The following is a 17,799-nucleotide window of genomic DNA, read 5'->3' as shown; positions in this document are numbered from 1 at the left end:
TGGACTGTGCACTTAGTCACATGGTCTGAACTTGGGTAGACCTGTGCGGTGTCAAGAGTTGGACTTGATGATCCTTAAGGGTCCCTTCCAACTCAGGATATTCTATGATTCTATGATTCTATGATAAATTTACCATTCCTATCTTCAGTAAGGCAATGTTTCATAGAAATTTAGTTCCAGAAAATCTCTGTCATGAATAATAGATTCCTTAAATTATTCATATAGGCATTTCCACTGTCTCTTCTGCTGGGGTCAAGATGTTAGACTAAACAGAGCAATGACTTGCTGTAACATACTCAGAGTGTCTTTTATCATGCTTCTGTTTGGTTTTGGTTTTCTCCCCAGTCTTTCTTTTGAAAGTAAACACGATTATGTTTGGAGCCCAAATGATATTGACAAAGCACAATATAGTTGCTTTTGTTTGTTACCATCTTCTCTAATTTATTTGTATTTCTTAAGAGTATCATAACAGTTTGATAACCCCCTGGTGATTATCTTGACAGGAATTTTTGTTGTTAATTTGGTGCTGCTTACAGATTATATTCCCTTATAGACTTTTCACTCAATTATAGGAAGACACCAAGTACATATAGAATTAAATCCAAACAATTTGCTTTAGCCCAGCATGGTAAATAATAACTAGATGTTTTATCAGAGATCAAATGCTAGTTGCTGAGCTGGGGAAATTAAACTAATTACAATTCTGATGTTTTTAAGAAGAACGCAGACTTTCTCTCATGCCATCTTTCTTGGGACTGGATGTAATCAGATCTCTTTGACTTCTGAACCTCCACTTCATATTTCCTACAGATCCTCGAAACAGCTCAGTGGATATATACTTCAAACAGCAATCATTTCTGGGAGTGCTGGAAATACAAGGATGCTTACAGTGTGGGGCAAGGATTATTCTGAAGGCAGTGGGGAACAATAATTCAATCAGGATTATTTTTCTTTCAAGTACGTATTTCAGACCTTTTTAATAAGCAAGAAGGTACACCATCTGAATTTGCTAGTGCAAATTATTCTGAAAGCTGGTTAGAGGTGGAAGGAAGGGAATATTTTTCTGCTTTGCTAGGATCTGAAATAAATTGCAGTAAATAAAATAAAACAAACAGCAACAACAAATCCAGGACAATTTGCTCCCATTCATGTTAGAAGTACAGCAATTGCTGATTATATATAAATTGCTAAGAACATTGTTTTCATTTCAGCAAGTAAGAAGTAGGCGTGCATACCTTTTCCATTTCAATTTGAAAAAATATATTGTGCTGACAATCTAGAGAATTATAGAGATGGTATTATATTAAATGGTCCCTTTTTTCTGTTTCTGGGTCCAATGGTTTCTCCAGAATGTCTGTACTTGTTCTGAAGGTGTCTGGAATAGTAATACTCCTCTTCATATGTACTAATTTCATACCCTTTTATATTAAAAAAAAAAAAAATCCACAGAAAGTTACCATACAGATACTGATATGAATACTGAGATGAGACTGGGAAGAGAGCTGTTCAATGAAATAGCAAAGTGTTACCTTAGCAACCTGCTGTCATAAGCCTGGGTATCTTAATATCTCCAAAGAGGTACAGTCTTTGGTAAGGAGCATTGTAAATAAACAAAGGGTGAGTCAACAGGAAGTACTGTGAGTAATCTTTTTATACTATCTGTTATTGATAGTGTCAGTATTTTATTCCTTCTTTATCCTAAGCAAAATAATTCAACTGTCATGTGGCTCACTCTTACAGGTAAAAGGATGCTTCAGAGCAACTACTGAAGAAGTCATGACCATGGACGTGACCAAGACCGTCCTGCACACACAGCTGAAGGTATTGTGACCAAATACCACTCCTTTTTCAGAGTAACCTGATGCTATAAAAGGCCCCAGTGATTTCAGGGATTTGCACTTGCACCATAAGGTACAAATGAAACATTTAGGATCCACTCAAGTCTGACACTGGAAGTTGAGAATTATGATCCATGTCATTGGTAACAACACCTATATTTATTTGCATAATTCTTCTCCTTATGTTTCTCAGTCGCTTGCTAATCTGACAGGTCTTAATTACTGCAGCTAAATATATTCTTGTGCTCAAAAATTTCCTGAAATGGATTGCTAATAATTTTATGGTCTCTATAAAAAAAATTCTGCAATGAGTTTGTTTGCAAAAATTCAAGATTTAGACGTTCTTTAAAGAACAGATTCCTTAAAAAGCACATCCTTTTTTCTTGAGGAGAAAAGGAGGTGAAAAGATGGAACTGCTTCCATCTTTCTCTAGCATTTTTCCCCTAAGTGGATTTGCATGGTACATTAAACTAAATGGTATTGACTTCATGTTCGGTCTAGACCTTTGAAGTATACAGGATGCTGTTAGATATTAAGCATTTATGCTGAATCAGATGCCTTGTTTTTGCTGCACCTCTGAGTTGGGCAATGTACCATGAACAATAAAGAGATGCACATACCAAAAATAATTGTATGGAAGTTCCTGGGGATGGGAGCCTAGAGACCAGTCTCATTACCGCAGATTTAGAATTATACTTTGAAATAATTCAGAACTTCTATTATCAAGCAAGGCCTAACAACATTTTCCTAGAAAGCATTCAGACTTTGTTCTCGATATTTTCAGAAAGAGCTGGCTGGAGAGCTGTCCGAAAGGTGAATGCCAGCCAGTCATGCTCTCAGTGCAGCAGCCCAGAGCCTGCCAGAAGTTCGCACCAGCCTCATCCTCATCCACCCTCTGCCTGCCATCATCCTGCTCCTCTGCTCATGTACACCACATCAACTATCTCTTACCCCTTTACTCTGCCTTTCAAGCATTGCCTTCTATGCACAGTTTCCTTGCATAGCGTTCCCTGCATTTCTACTACCCACTGACAGGAGGTGTTTCCTTCTCAGAGATCCTTCACTATTTCCCTTTTCTCATCCAGTTAAAATACCCAAAAATCTATCTGTTCTGGAGAAGCAGATAACAACCTTCAAATGGCTCATACAGTGTTTATTGTCATGTTTTGATTATTTGTGCACCTTGCTGGAGAAATGACAGTCAAAAAGGTAGTGCTGAATCAGATAAAAAAAAATGTGACTGCAGCATAAAACATTTGCAAACAGCTTTTTGTGCAACAAAGAAAATGCAAAAATATGGCAGATGACACTCCTAATTAGCTCCTCTCCCTGGATTAATTAAAATAGAAGTTTAAATATATGGTAACCTTTTGGAAAAATAAAAGAGAATAAAAAAGAAAAAGAAAGAAGATTGAAAAGTTAGTATTTTAAAACAGAACCACTTATATTACATAATGTCTAGGAGGGATGGCATTCATGAAATGTGTTTGGAATTATGTAGTATCTATAGTGCAGTTTAAAAGCCAATAATAAGATTTAAATAAAGAACAATTCTGTAAAAGCTAGAGAAATGCCCTAGATTCTTGCACCAGCACATATCTCCACTGTATTCATTTGGTGACTCACCACTGCAAGCAAGAATAGCTTCTAAGTGGAAACCCAGGGAAATCAGGGTGTATTATCCAACATACTGAAAGCTGAAGCAGCAGTTACTGGAGCTCACTAAATAAGCAAATAAAAATAATGCTGTTATATAGCTAGCACAGGATTGTGTATTTCCATTTCCATCTAAAAGAAAAGGGAACAAAATTAATTAGTGGAAGAGTATTTGAAAGAAGTTCCTGAAATGATTTGAACAGACAGGTAACAGTTGCATCAGCCAGTATGTACAGAGAAAATATATTTGCATTAATATTGGATTTTGCTGGTTTTACTGATTCTGAAATAAATTGAAGTTGTAAAAATTCTTCCTTTACTAAGTGCATTTTTAAACCATGTCAGCTTTGCTGAACTTAACACGTCTTACTTAAGTTATAGATTTAGAATCACTGCCTCCAAGAAACAAAAAACATTTTCCTTATTGTGTAGTTTGTAATATTGCAAATTTAGATCTTCTCTATCCACAGCTTTCATCTCTATAAAAACACATTTATGGTATAGATAAACAGCTTCTAAGGCTGCTAAGGCTTCCAAGATTAGAATCTTTAGCTAAAAGTACCTTTGAAGCTCAAATGGAAGCTACCCATCATTATTTGTCTCACTGATAGCCTTTGGGACAGCACTGGGGCAACCCTTTAGTTATCCTTGGGAAAAGCCTCCCAGCTTGGCTGGCGTGGGCTAGCACAAGATCCAGTGCCTTGATGGCCTCTTTCCTACCCATGTTTGCAGCAGCATTTCAGGGCCAACATCCAGCTGCCTACAGGGGCTCACATCCCCTATTTTCACATGAATTTGTCCACTTCCAAAAGTCAGCACCTGTATTTTATTATACATTGTTGAGGGCCTTAGTAACAAAATGTAATTCCCCATGCAACCATGGATCAGCTTAATTGCTTGTTTTCCCCGAACAGCAAGTTTTACCCAAGATTTAGTTTGAATCCTTGACATCTACTTTAAGAAAATAAATAAATAAAAGAGATTACATAATCAAGAGTCAAGAGTCCATCCCTTCCAGTTTGCAAGACCCACCTGGTCAAGCAGTGCCTACTTCCAATCATATTTTGAGGCTGGACCAATGGGCATTTTTAAAGTAGTTACTGTGACTACTGATTCTGCTCCACCATGATTCCTTCGTTTAAGTGTTATCTCATGAAATTTTTTGGGGGGGTCAGTATATTACACTGATGTTAGCAAGACAAACAAGTACCATGCTCAAAAACATAACAAATTTGTTAATGCTAAGCTGACTGGCATTACCAAACTACACTCTTTCATTATTTATTAATGGACATTTATACTGGCCCCTCCACTATTGTCTGAGATAACTAACAGGCTTACAATTGCCTCAGCACTGCATTTATTCTCTTTAATTCAGGTTTAACATTAACTGTTGTTTTTTTCTAAGGTATTTTAAAATGAACATTAATGATTGATAAGGTTCCCTGTGCATTTCCTCCAGTACCCTAGCTACCTAAATAAAAAATTAGTAAGCAGCAAACATTTATGAAACCAAGTTTCAGTGAAGAAATGTAATTATTACCAAGAAAGGTAATAAACAGGTCTTGATGCATAAACTTGTTTGGTTTTTTTTTTCAGCCCTATCTTTTCAGTGAAAAATATCCATCTTCCTCCAAAGTAATTTATGTTGATAGACTATAATATCAATTTACAATAAAAATACATGGGAAAAAAAAAAAAAGTAGAAGACAAACATGAAATATTTACCTCAGAGATTTTTTCTTAATTATTTTATGGCTAGTATAGGAGTCTGGTGAAGTGATGTGCTTTGGAGCTACTCTTTGAAGCTTTCAGCAGCAAGTGGCTTCCTCCCCAGCATGTGTTTTAAATGTTTTGCTGGGTTGTAGTCCACCTGCATAGAACTGTGCTGTCCTTTTTACCCTTTCAATATTTTAAACATTTGACCTGCTTTCCTTCCTGCAGTTTTGCTTCCTAGAATGTTCTTGAAATAATTATGTAAATGTCATCTTAATGCATTTTCGCTGCCATGTGCATTTTCAGCCTCCTTATGATGTTATCTTTTCAGAATGCCACAAAAATGTGAACCAGATGTGCTGAGCACAAAATACCACAGCAGGGATTTCCCTCACAGCAATCATGATATGGAAGTTCTCAGAGGCTCGCCGTGAAGTAGTAGGGCTATTTTTAGTAACAGAAATATAACATAGGTAATAGAGTTTGAAGTATACTAAGTATATACTCAACATGCCTATTTACCATGCTGGAAAAAAAAAAAAAAATGGTCCACAAGCAAACACTTCAATGGTAAAAGAAAACCCAAACCAGAATTGCCTTGATATTTTAAAATTTGTCACTAGTACTATGTGTTTTTTAATATTTATAGATAGCTCATTTTCTGCATTCCTCTGTAATGTATGTCAAAAAGTTCTATGAAAAAAGATGCGCTGCAGACTGTTGGCTTCCTATATATTTGTGTATTGACATTCATTAGCCAGTTAACTCTTGGAATTGTGCCAACTGACTAAATGCAGGTTCTATGTTTGATTGTCAAGACCTTTATTTCAGACCTCCTGGGTGAAAGCACAACCAAGCCTTTCAGTCAGAGGGTCTGTTGCTTGTGACAATTTGTTTATGTGTTGGACTCATTCCTACATAGCATCATTTCCAATTCAAAAGTGAAAATAGCACTGACTCCTTTCAATCCCACTAACACTAAAGGCAAATTAACATTCCCCCATTTCATGTCCTCCATTAAACACACGTCTAGCCATAAAACCCATAACAGTATCAGTGGCAGCTGCTAAGTTACTGCATTTTCTACTAAAGTTATGCTATGTGGAATATCTCCCATGCTTTGACCCAGTGTAGTACAGGGTGAGGCAGTGATGGTGGCATCTATGCTTCTAACTACATCTTCTCAGTCACTCTTCATTTGTAAAAACATTTTTCTCATTTTTAGCCTACAAATTTATTTATTTATTAATATATAAATGGTATGAGTGCTGTGGACACAAAGAGGACAAAAAGGTTAAAAAGTTGTACAGGCTAACAAGCAAAAGTTCTAGTTTTGATTGTTTTTGTTTGTTTTGTTGTTTTGTTTTGTTGCTTTTGCTTTTTAATTATGTTTATATTGTGCCTAAGCCTTGCTTCATAAAGCCTGCCACAGACTTAGTTATTCTATCTTTTGACCAAATGCTGGAGTTGGCCTTGATCTCACACACATCTGCCATTTGACCTATGTGAATTATAGCTGGATTAAGGTATGCCATGTCTTATTAGCTTAATGGTAGCTGAGTTAGAGAAAGTCACACTCTAATGCACAGCTTTCTTTGATTGTTCATGACTCAGAACCTCTTGAAACTTCTGAGTTCCTCTTAGCACCAAGTCTGAAGTTCAAACAAAATTGGCTAAGCCACTCTGAGACAGACAAGTAGGACTGTAGTAGTGTCCTACTTCTCAGATCACAGTACTTTGTACATTCAAGAGGATGAAATGCTCTGTGGCAGAAAGAAAAACTAGCACATTTTACCAATCTCTTGTCAAAATCTTAAAGATTTTTAATGTACAGATTTCTAACTGCAGTTGTAGTTGAATGACAATAATAGATCCTAAACATATTTCTGAATTGGTACTGAGCATCTCCAATGTGGACTAATGTAATTCCTGTGTGTAATGCTTGCTTGTGATGGAAAGAGAAAAATCAGTTCTGCAGACTGTGAAACAGTCACTATACACTGCTCGGAGGTTTGACAAGGCTCTGTTAGACTGGAAAGATTATTTCAGACAGACAATGCAGGGGTGTAGTCTTGCAGCATGGCTGTTAAAGGAAAACAGGCATGGGAATATGTCAAATTCTGATTCTCTGAAATCACTGGCAAAATTCCCACTGAATTAAATAGGGCCAGAACATCATCCTAGATATTATTATGTGTATGCTTGCTGAAAATTTGTATTAATTTAATGATTTGAGCTACAGAATTTGAGAAAATAGAAAATAAATAAATAAAAGAATCCCAAGCAACCTTATTTTTGTTCTTTTATGTAAACAACTCTGATGCATTCTTCACTAACACTGATAAGCAAGATTATTTCTGTGGTATCACTACCATTGAGCTCCTTTGCCTGGCTGATTCAATCTGAAGGATTCACCAGTGCTAATACTAATAATAAGAACTAAGTTTGAAAAATACTTATAACAAGAGCCGTTAGAGAGCTTAAAAACTAATTATTAGGATTGCTGGGTAATATATGACTCTCAAGTCACAAAAACATTTTTCAGGGTTATTCAGAAACACCTCTGAAACCAAGCCCATGTGCCAACAAGCCTGGCTTCATTTCAAGCCTGACTACCTTTCTACCTCCTCTTTTGTGTCCTTTTTCTCCAATTCCTGACTTAACAGACAAATAATTTTACAATGGAACCCCAAGCAGAAAGTGAGCTGGCAAAAAGAAGCCTGGGGAGCACAGAGAAGAGCCTGATCTGAGAAGGAGGGTTGTGCATAAAGGAAATGAGGTGTTTCTTAAGCTGGTCTGGATTACCAATCCCCTTCCTAGTGCCAGCCCTTAGAGACAGGCCAAGGCATCATCCACTCCTCTCAACAGTCCTCACCTTGTGCTGCTCAATAGTCACGGCATTGTATTCTGCTGGACCGTGTGGGCTGGCAATAGCTTTTTGATTTGTAAGTAAACAAGTTGTGATTGCTTTTCCCTCTTTGATTTGAAAATAAATAGCTTTTTAATTTTGTATACAAATAACACTTAAAAAAAAAAAAAAAAAAAAAAAAAAGTGCCTGCAGATGCTGAGACTCTATTAACTTTTTTGCACTTTCTCTACAGAAGTTGTTTCTGTCAATTTATTTTCATTTCAGCTGAGCAAAACGGGAAGGAAAAAGCAGGTTGACACAGATGGTTGTCAGCAAAGTGATGACTGCAGCTGAGAATGGGTGTACAAAAATATACAGCTTGCAAAATTGTGTATTGTTTAGTTTCCATGTGTATGAAATGCCAAAAGTAATAAAATTTGGAGAATATATTTAGAATTCTTTTTTTAAGAACTGTTAAAATTATTGCTTTAAAATGGAATAGTGGTCATATGTAAAGGAATTACAACGCAGAAAACAGAAAAGAGAAAAAAAACTGCATCCAAAACTTCTAAAAACAGAACAAAGAGTAGTCTCTTAAATGTACAGCTAAGCCCCTAACGAAGTGATCTGGTTTGAGAGCTTATTTGAGCCTTTCATAAGTGCTGAGCACCAACAAAGACCTTGAGGTCACCCAGGGAGTGATCACCACATTTGAAAATCAGATAATTAATTTAAAGGGCTGAATGCGGATTTTTGAACCTTATCTTTAGGCTTCTGTTTTTTAAAGGACCTCTTAGATTACACAAATATCCTCAACATTGTGCTTTAATAGACTACATAAACTTAGTGAGGGGAAAAATATAAAATAAGCTAAAATAATCTTTCTCAAGTTCGTTAGAGTCCTGCCAACTACAAGGCATGGGCAGGCTTTGTCCATACTGGAAAGCTGCAACATGTTGGATACAATTGATCTTATTTTAACTGAGATCTATCTTGAACTAAGGCTAAGCCTAATGTAGACACACTCAAATCGATTGTAATGTTGCCTGTGTCAATTTAGCTAATTTAAATGTACATGCATTAGCAGATTGCATCAGTTCAACCAGATTGATCTTTAAATTGCTTTGTCTAAAGTTGTGCCATTTCTAGGGGAGCTGAGGAGCATGTTTGGAGCAGAGGGCTGCCAAAGCTACTTACCTTTCTCCTGCCTGTCAGCTCTTCAGAGTACTACCCCACTCAGTCGATAAATATGTAGGTATCGGAATAGCTACTTATCAACTGATTCTCATAAAACTGTGCTAGAATTTCCTGAACATTCCCAGAAGAAAAGCTATTGAGTTATAGACATTACTGTTGTAATTCTACTGAGATCAGTTAAATTTCACCAGGCATAAATTTGGACCATAGCAGACATAAATAATTGTCAACATATGATTTTATAGCTGGGATTTAGGTAACCATATCAGTGACAACTTCTGAATGTTTGAATTTCTTTCTGTTCCTGAACTACTGCTGCCTCTATGAGCTCCGAAGAGTGACAACCAAACATAAATCCATTTTAAATTGCATGTCCTCTCCCTACCAGCTTTCAGGGCAGTGTCATCTCACCCTCATTCTAGGGGGGTAAAAACCAGGTATAAAACATAAGCATGAGATAATGAATTTCTCTTACTTTGGCTGATCATTAATAAATGAGGTTATTTTCCCCCCTGACTCTTGGAATTAGATGTGACATAACACCTTAACACAATCGTTTTTTTCTGAAACCCTGATAATGGGAACCCATCTGCTTAGAGACATAAAGAAGAATTCATTATATGCCCAGTAATTACTTTCAATGCAACATAAAGAGATTGCATGCACAGCTTCTTAGAGTTAAACATGCTGTCAGAAAGAATACCTTGACATGTAGGAATAAGAGGGGTTCAAAAAGGTGATAGCTAATAATGACATTTAAAGATTTTTGCAGAAAGAAAATGTATACTGTGCCTTATCCTCCTCGTCACTAACTGCAGAGAAACCCAAATTCTTTGTACAGAATTTCCAAAAGGCTGCTCCTGAATACCTCCACTGAAGGCAATTCTTTTCTGTATATAGCTGTATTATGATGGACAATAACTTGTATAAAGTGCACATTTTCCTATAAAAGAAGGAAAGATAAAATGACAGATTTTGAGATCTGAGTTTGATGCCTAATCCTTGTGGCTTCCTCCCAAAGCTGGCACATCCTCAAAGTCCTGTGTCAGGAGGGATATTTTGTACATGATTGAACACCAAGCATTAAGGCCACATAAAGAATTGTACTGTCAGGCTCCGGAGCAAAACTTCCCTGTTTTCTTAATAGAAGAACAGGACCAAAGCCTTGAAGGATGAAGTGATATGAGCTGGATCTACTGGTCTGAAGCAGGTGACTGGAACTTTATCTGGGAGAAGCTGGAAAAAAAGAATTACTTGGTCTTCCTGACATACCATCCAGATGGTCCTCACTAATTGTATTTCCTCTTGTGGTTTTGGTTATAAAACATGTATAAATATTTACAGTGGGCAAATGTATATCTTTGTTTAAATGTCACTTTTTAATTGTGTTTCATCCTTTGAACAGTGCAGTTCAAATGCTTTTATTACATTTTTGTTTTATGAGCAGAAGTCCTCCAATTTTCTTTTCCCACTTCCATTTTTTTCTTTACATCTTTCATTCTAATGAAACATGGCATACTAAGAGGCCATTATTTTTGCAAATCAGGCTGCTTTTTAAACTGCCTAAATCTTCCTTTCAGCCAGGCATGAAGTTGCTAAGACAATTAACATGCCTGAGGTTGAAAATGTGCTTAAGTGATTTGCCAGATCAGACCTTAAATATGAGCTTATGTCAATGAATTTGAGATATTCATTTTTGACTTGGCTCTTTACATCTAAGGCTTTCAGGCTGAGTAAAAACAAGGATACTGTGGATACAATGCTGAAAGGATTTGCTGGAGGATTCTGTAGCAGATAGATTTTCCAAAAGATAATATCTTCTAAACATTATTAAATATCACTCTCCTGAAGGATTTACCTCTTGGCCACATGTGGAATATAACTATTTGGCCTTAAGAGAACTCTCAGCCTAATGACATTTTTCTCTGTCTTTAATTATAAGATAAAAGCTTTCATACTTGCTGTAATTAAATATCCAATGTCATCTTAAAAACAATAACATTAATTATAGATTCTTGACAAAATTGCATGTACAGTCCTTTCTCCACTGAGATTGATAGTAAAGCTGCCACTGTCTTCCATGAGGCCAGGATTTTGCTCTCAGACAGAGTAATTATATTCTGCATATACAAATTCCTCTTACATTTACATTTTTATTGTCTAGGGGATGATAAAATTTTCACTAGGACTGGTAGAAAGCCAATTCCCATGTAAATGTGCCATGAGCAAATATAACACTTTGTCCCGGTGCTTCTAAGACTTCCCACCAGTCCTACAGCTATCATCTCGTAGCAGGTTGCCCAAGAACACTGACCACTCCAGTGCAAAAGAGCCCAGAGACCTTTGGAAGGCTCCCAGGACCCAGCAGATTCCTTCTATGCTAGTTCTGTGCACTGCCACCATCCCCATCCCTGTCCAACTGCTTCCACCCTCACTGCCTTTCATAGAATCATAAAATCACAGAATCATAAAATGGCTCAGATTGAAAGGGACATTAAAGATCATCTAGTTCCAACCCCCCTGCCATAGGCAGGGATGCCACCCACCAGATCAGGTTGGCCAAGGCCCCATCCAACTTGGCCTTGAACACCTCCAGGGATGGGGCATCCACAGCTTCTCTGGGCAACCTGCACCAGTGCCTCTCTACACTTAAATTGAAGAATTTCTTTAGAATGTCTGTTCTAAATCTCCCCTCTTTTAGTTTAAGACCATTCCCCCTTGTCTTATCATTATCTACCCAAGTAAAGAGTCCTTCTCCATCCTTTTTATAAGACCCCTTTATGTGTTGAAAGGCTGCAATACGGTTTCCCCAGAACCTTCTCTTTTTCAGGACGAACAGCCCCAGCTCTCTCAGCCTTTCTTCATAGGACAGGTGCTCCATCCCTTTGACCACTTTTGTGGCCCTCCTCTGGACTTGCTCTAACCAGTCCACATCCTTCTTGTGCTGGGGGCCCCAGACCTGGACGCAGCACTCCAGGTGGGGCCTCACTAGGGCAGAGTAGAGGGGGATAATTAGCCTTCTCAGCTGCAAGAATGCACTGCTGGCTCATGTCGAGCCTTTCATCCACCACAATCCCTAAGTCTCTCTCTTCAGGGCTGCTCTCAATGAGTTCCTCACCCAGTCTGTACTCCTGTCAGGGATTGCCTCAACCCAGGTGCAACACCTTGCACTTGGGCTTGTTGAACCTCATTAGGTTCACATGGGCCCACTTCTCCAGCCTGTCCAGGTCCCTTTGAATGACATCACTTCCCCCTTTGGTACTATCCACATCACTCAGTTTAGTGTCATCTGCAAATTTATTGAGGGTGCGCTCAATCTCATCATCTATGTCATTGATGAAGATATTGGAAAGCACCAGTCTAAAGACAGACCCTTGAAGGACACCACTCATCACTGGCCTCCACCTGGACATAGAACCATGGATCACTACTCTCTGGGTGCAGCCACCAAGCCAATTCCTTATCCACAAGGTGGTCTACCCTTCAAATCCAACTCTTTCTAATTTAGGGATGAGGATGCTGTGTGGGACCATGTCAAAGTCCTTACAAAATTGCAAGTAAACGATATTGGTCAATCAGTATATGACATTGGTCTCTTGAGGCAGGCCTTTGTACCCACCTACTCCACCCACTCCACACCCCATCCCCACTTTCCCCTTCACTGGGAAGACAAGTACATGGAGAATGGGTGCAGACTCCCACATGCTTTGGGAAAGGAGGTGTGTTACAGATAACTTGAGAAGCACAGATCTAGCCCATGCAACATGGGCTACCTTTACCTTGAAGCTTACAGGATTCCTGGGTGTGATCACTAGTTCAGCTGAAATTTTTGCTTAGCATTAACTGTGGCATATATAAACTATTTATAACTAGTAACACAGAGCTCACTATTTTTTTCAAACCTCTTAAAGAAATCCAGACAGGCATGTGCTTGAAACCAACTTTCTACATTAATTGCCGCTTTTTAATGCTGTTTGTTTTACGATAAGCCCTGTGAGTTTGCACACTGTCATCCTGTGTAGTCTGTTCTGCTGTTAAATACAATTGAGTAAAACTTATTAATAGACAAACATATTTCTAATATTAGCTGATAGTAACTGTCTAGCTTGTCGGTCAGGAAGAATGATGGATGGCTATGGGGGGTATTGGAGATACTGGGTATGCAAATTGTACTGCCATCTACTATGATTAAGTTTTATCTTACATGTACATATTTCATAATAAAATCTTGCCTTAATAGTTTCTATACATCAAATTAAAAAAGCACATTGAAATATCACCTCTTTTCTAGGTGTTTTTTTTTTTCCTTTCTTTCAGAGACAGCACCTCATCTCGAGTACTGAGTGCAGTTTTGGGCATCACAGTACAAAAAGGATGTGAAACTATTGGAGAATGTCCAGAGAAGGGCTACAAAGATGGTAAAGGGCCTACAGGGGAAGACATATGAGGAGTGGCTGAGGTCAGTTGGCCTGTTCAGCCTGGAAAAGAGGAGGCTGAGGGGAGACCTCATCGAGGCCTACAGCTTCCTCACAAGGGGGAGTGGAGGGGCAGGTGCCGATCAGTTCTCTTTAGCGACCAGCAACAGGACCTGCGGGAATGGTGTCAAGCTGAGGCAGGGAAGGTTCAGGCTGGACATCAGGAAGAGGTTCTTCACTGAGAGGGTTGTCATGCACTGGAACAGGCTCCCCAGGGACATAGTCATGGAACCAAGCCTGTTGGAGTTTAAGAAGCATTTGAACTGTGCTCTTAGTCACATGGTCTGAAAGTTTGGGTAGATCTGTGTGGTGCCAGGAGTTGGACTTGATATCATTGTGGGTCCCTTCCAACTCAGGATATTCTATGATTATATGATTATATGAAACATTGTGCTTTAAAATTCTGCAGTCTGAAGCACAAAACTTGGCTAAATGTTACAGATCAGCGTCTCTGTTTTTGAGCAAGGACTGTTAAAACAACAGAAAACAAGAAAGTACCTAGTAACTGGCTTTGGTTGTTTTGAATTGTTCGAAAGATGCCATCAGTATTAGATGTTTCACTCCAGTTAAATTTTCAGTTTACTGTCCAGGGAATTTAACCTCACAGTTCAACTAAAAGGAATCAATAATTTAAATAATCTAAATCCATCTGTGCCATCCTGAATATTTACCTCCTGGAACTGGCTAATGGAGATAAAACCATGTGTGGGTTTCATCTTTAAAAAATAAATAAATAAATAAGTTTTGAGCATCCAAAGGGCAAAATCCAGGCATGATTTGCTAGTTTAGGAGCAGAGCCAGGTTCATACAAATATGACTGTGAGTTCTCTGTGTTCTGTTTCAAAAGCCTTTCATGCCAATTTATGAAATAAAAAAAATCTCAACATACATTTAAGAAATGAATTTGAGAATAAAATAACATTTGTGCTTGTAATAATTTTTCATCTAATTATTTGGGTGAAAAATATCTATTTTTAGCTGATTTAGAAGAAATGTAAATGCACTTCAGTCTATCTCCTAGAAACAACAAAGGAAAGCTTTTTTTATGTCAAGATTGGAGATTTTCTGTGCTCCTCAACAAACAAATCAGAATCCAGATAAATGCATATGGTGTTTTATGGTGAGTTTGTATGTCCATGACAGATAATCCTGAAAAAGGTGATATTTCAAAACCAAAGTGTCTTCTGATAAAGAATCTGTCTTACAAATACCTCTTCAAATTTTAGAGAATAAATGGCCTTTCATCTTGCAAACTCCAGTGAGGTCTCCTTCCACGGTTCTGCCAGTCCTTTTGCACTCAATTTTAATGTCTCAAGCAATTCTTCCCATTCAGGCACAGACCCATCAGAGACTTTTAGATTATCATTATCCTCAACACTGACAGCAGACCACAAAGCACATCACAGAATTAGATTTTATTTCATCTCATGTTGTCACATAACCTGACACATCAACATGAGTTCATTTAATTTAATTTATCCATCACTGTTCTTAGAATAGATATTAACAGGAAATCAATATATATTTTCCTATTATATTCTTCAGCATCCTTAGTTCTATCCTTCTAGTTCTGTCAGGCAACACACAACTCCTCAGCAAACTTTCTAACTTTCTATCTTTTCAATTTTTAATCATTCTCATACTGTTATGGTCCTTGATAAAGAAGCCTGAAAGTTCAGGCTGCAGTCCTTAAAATTTCGTCATATACTAATTTTGAAGTCTAAATTAACTTTTTGTGCTATGGAAAATGTCTCATGTATATCTGTAATGCTGCTATCACCATATATTAGGACCAATCTTAGAAAATCACTCTCTTTTTTATTTTTTAGTAATGCTGTTATGAAAAGGGGATAGTTTTACAACATTCATTAAGATCGTGTGTAGTTGTTTGTTTTTTTTTAAATACATTTAAGTGTATCCATCGGGTGAATTATGAACTCAAATGTTTTGACTCTGATACTACCCTGCCTGAAGACCTGTGCCTCAGACTCAAGAGTTATGTCCATTTGTGTTGGATGCACCTCTAGTGCTTTTACCTACAAGAATGAGAATATTGACAGAAGTGGTAGCATCAATGTAGATATTCAATTTTCCAAAGAATCAGTATATCTTTTCCCCCTCTATGTTGACAAATAAGTAAACAGACTTTTGGGTAGAGAGCACAAGTTCTGTGGTCAGTAATGCCGTAAGTTTTATTTCAGTATCATCCAGTTTACAAATCTACCCACTTATTTTATATATATAAATAAGGGGTAGTTTATAATACCTAGCAAGTACAAGTTAACCCTGTGAGAAACACAAAATGAAGACAACTATATTACACACCACCAGCAGTATCACTGTTAGTTTTGCTTTTGGGGGGCAGGGAGGGAAATACAGAAAGGTCAAAGACTAAATCACGGGGTTGCAGAGGGAGGTCACTGAGGTCACAAGGATTTGCTGCTTTCACAAAGGACACTGCAATCAGTAATCTGCTGTCATGATGCATGTACTGCTCTTTAAGTGAGTTTGACACTGATGCATGGAAAGCAATCTGAGCAGGGAGCTAAAAAGACAATTACTACAAACATGAAAAGTACACTGAAACTGTGATGTGATTAAAATAGAATTAACACCAAACCCTTAACAAAACAGAGAAAGAAAGAAAGAAAGAAAGAAAGAAAGAAAGAAAGAAAGAAAGAAAGAAAGAAAGAAAGAAAGAAAGAAAGAAAGAAAGAAAGAAAGAAAGAAAGAAAGAAAGAAAGAAAGAAAGAATAAGATAGAGAAAGAAATGCAACAAATCAAAAAAACAATATATCCCATGATGGATGGCCTGCCTTAGATACAGTGGATGCTAGAGAGAATAGTTTAAATTACAAAATTAATTTCATACAATTTGAGTGAAAATCAGAAAACAAAACAAAACAAAACAAAACAAAAAAAAAACAAACAAAAAAAAAAAAAAAAAAAAAAAAAAAAAAAAAAAACAAGTGCAGGGACTACAGGGACTACTATCAAGCAATGCAGACCTGAATGAGCATCCACACATTTCATTTGTCCATGAATTTAAATAATTTGTCTCCTCCTAGCCACATCCACCCAAAGTTAGATATATTGTTAGTAATGATATTTGAATAAGTAAACCAAGATCAATACAAGGGGTCAGATTTGGAGCTGCTCTGTTGAACTCAATATGCTGTGGGTTCACATGATTGATTCACAAATGGACAGGATTAGATCAGCCAGAAGAGCTCGGGCTGCCCCATTCCCCATCCCAGCACTAATTGAAGCCCTGCGTTTAGGGTTTTAATTAAATGTCAGTGATGGGGTAGGAGGACCCTGCACACTGCCTCCCCAGTGCCTGGCTCATCCGTTGAGTCCCAATCCGAATGGTCTTTTATTCTAACCAGGCAGCTTACTTCTTACCTCAAAGGCATAAGTACTCACCTAACCTGAATTCATCTGCCTAGATGAAGCCCTTCATTTAAACACTGAGCTATGTGGACATAAAGAAGTTAACTTTACCTCCTTATTTTTTTACCTCTTTGAACTCTGAAATATTTCCACAGACATTTGCTGAGGCTCCCCTGTTGACACAGTGCTCTACCATGTGTCACACCAATATCTTGCAATGTTGATATGACTCTTGTCAGAAGTACGACATGGCACATACAGCTGAGCGGCGACAGTTGATCTGAAGATTTGCATCCTTTGAGAGGGGAGTCTGAGAGCATTTTCCTTTCATTTATAAAAATGCAGGGGAAAAAAAAATAAGAAAACGTGCACAGCATTCTGAGTTTATGTGTAAAAACATTAAGTAGTTTTCTTCAACAGAGCATTAATGGTTGTTTTGAGCTGCCTGGGAAAAGCCCCAGTGCCCTGCCCTGAGCATGCCTCCCATGAGCACTGCGACAGGCTGAGAGCCTGACCCCACGGGAGTCGGGGCAGGACTCCCACTGTCTTGATGAGGGAAGATTTGCTCCACAGTCTGTGCGATCAAAGTTAGCTTGTTTTTCATCCTTTTTCTCTTTCTTGCCAGCAGTAGATTTCCAAACTTTGCAAGTCCCCACAGGTATTTTAGACTGGGTT

General features: G+C 37.8%; 1 long non-coding RNA gene across 1 annotated transcript in view; it reads left to right on the top strand.

Annotated features, from left to right (window-relative positions):
• The window catches only part of LOC113840749 (uncharacterized), a 28,017-nt gene extending 11,393 nt beyond the window's left edge, over positions 1-16,624 (top strand). The window contains exons 5-8 of the long non-coding RNA XR_011805350.1: positions 811-957; positions 1,741-1,821; positions 2,623-9,310; positions 13,574-16,624. This is a non-coding gene — a long non-coding RNA (uncharacterized lncRNA). The remainder of the gene's footprint in view (positions 1-810; positions 958-1,740; positions 1,822-2,622; positions 9,311-13,573) is intronic.
• Positions 16,625-17,799: the final 1,175 nt, after the last annotated feature.

This window comes from Anas platyrhynchos, chromosome 1 (assembly GCF_047663525.1).
Source record: "Anas platyrhynchos isolate ZD024472 breed Pekin duck chromosome 1, IASCAAS_PekinDuck_T2T, whole genome shotgun sequence".
Taxonomy (NCBI): domain Eukaryota; kingdom Metazoa; phylum Chordata; class Aves; order Anseriformes; family Anatidae; genus Anas; species Anas platyrhynchos.
The sequence above is the reverse complement of the archived record's forward strand: the minus strand, read 5'-3'. Positions and strand labels throughout refer to the sequence as shown.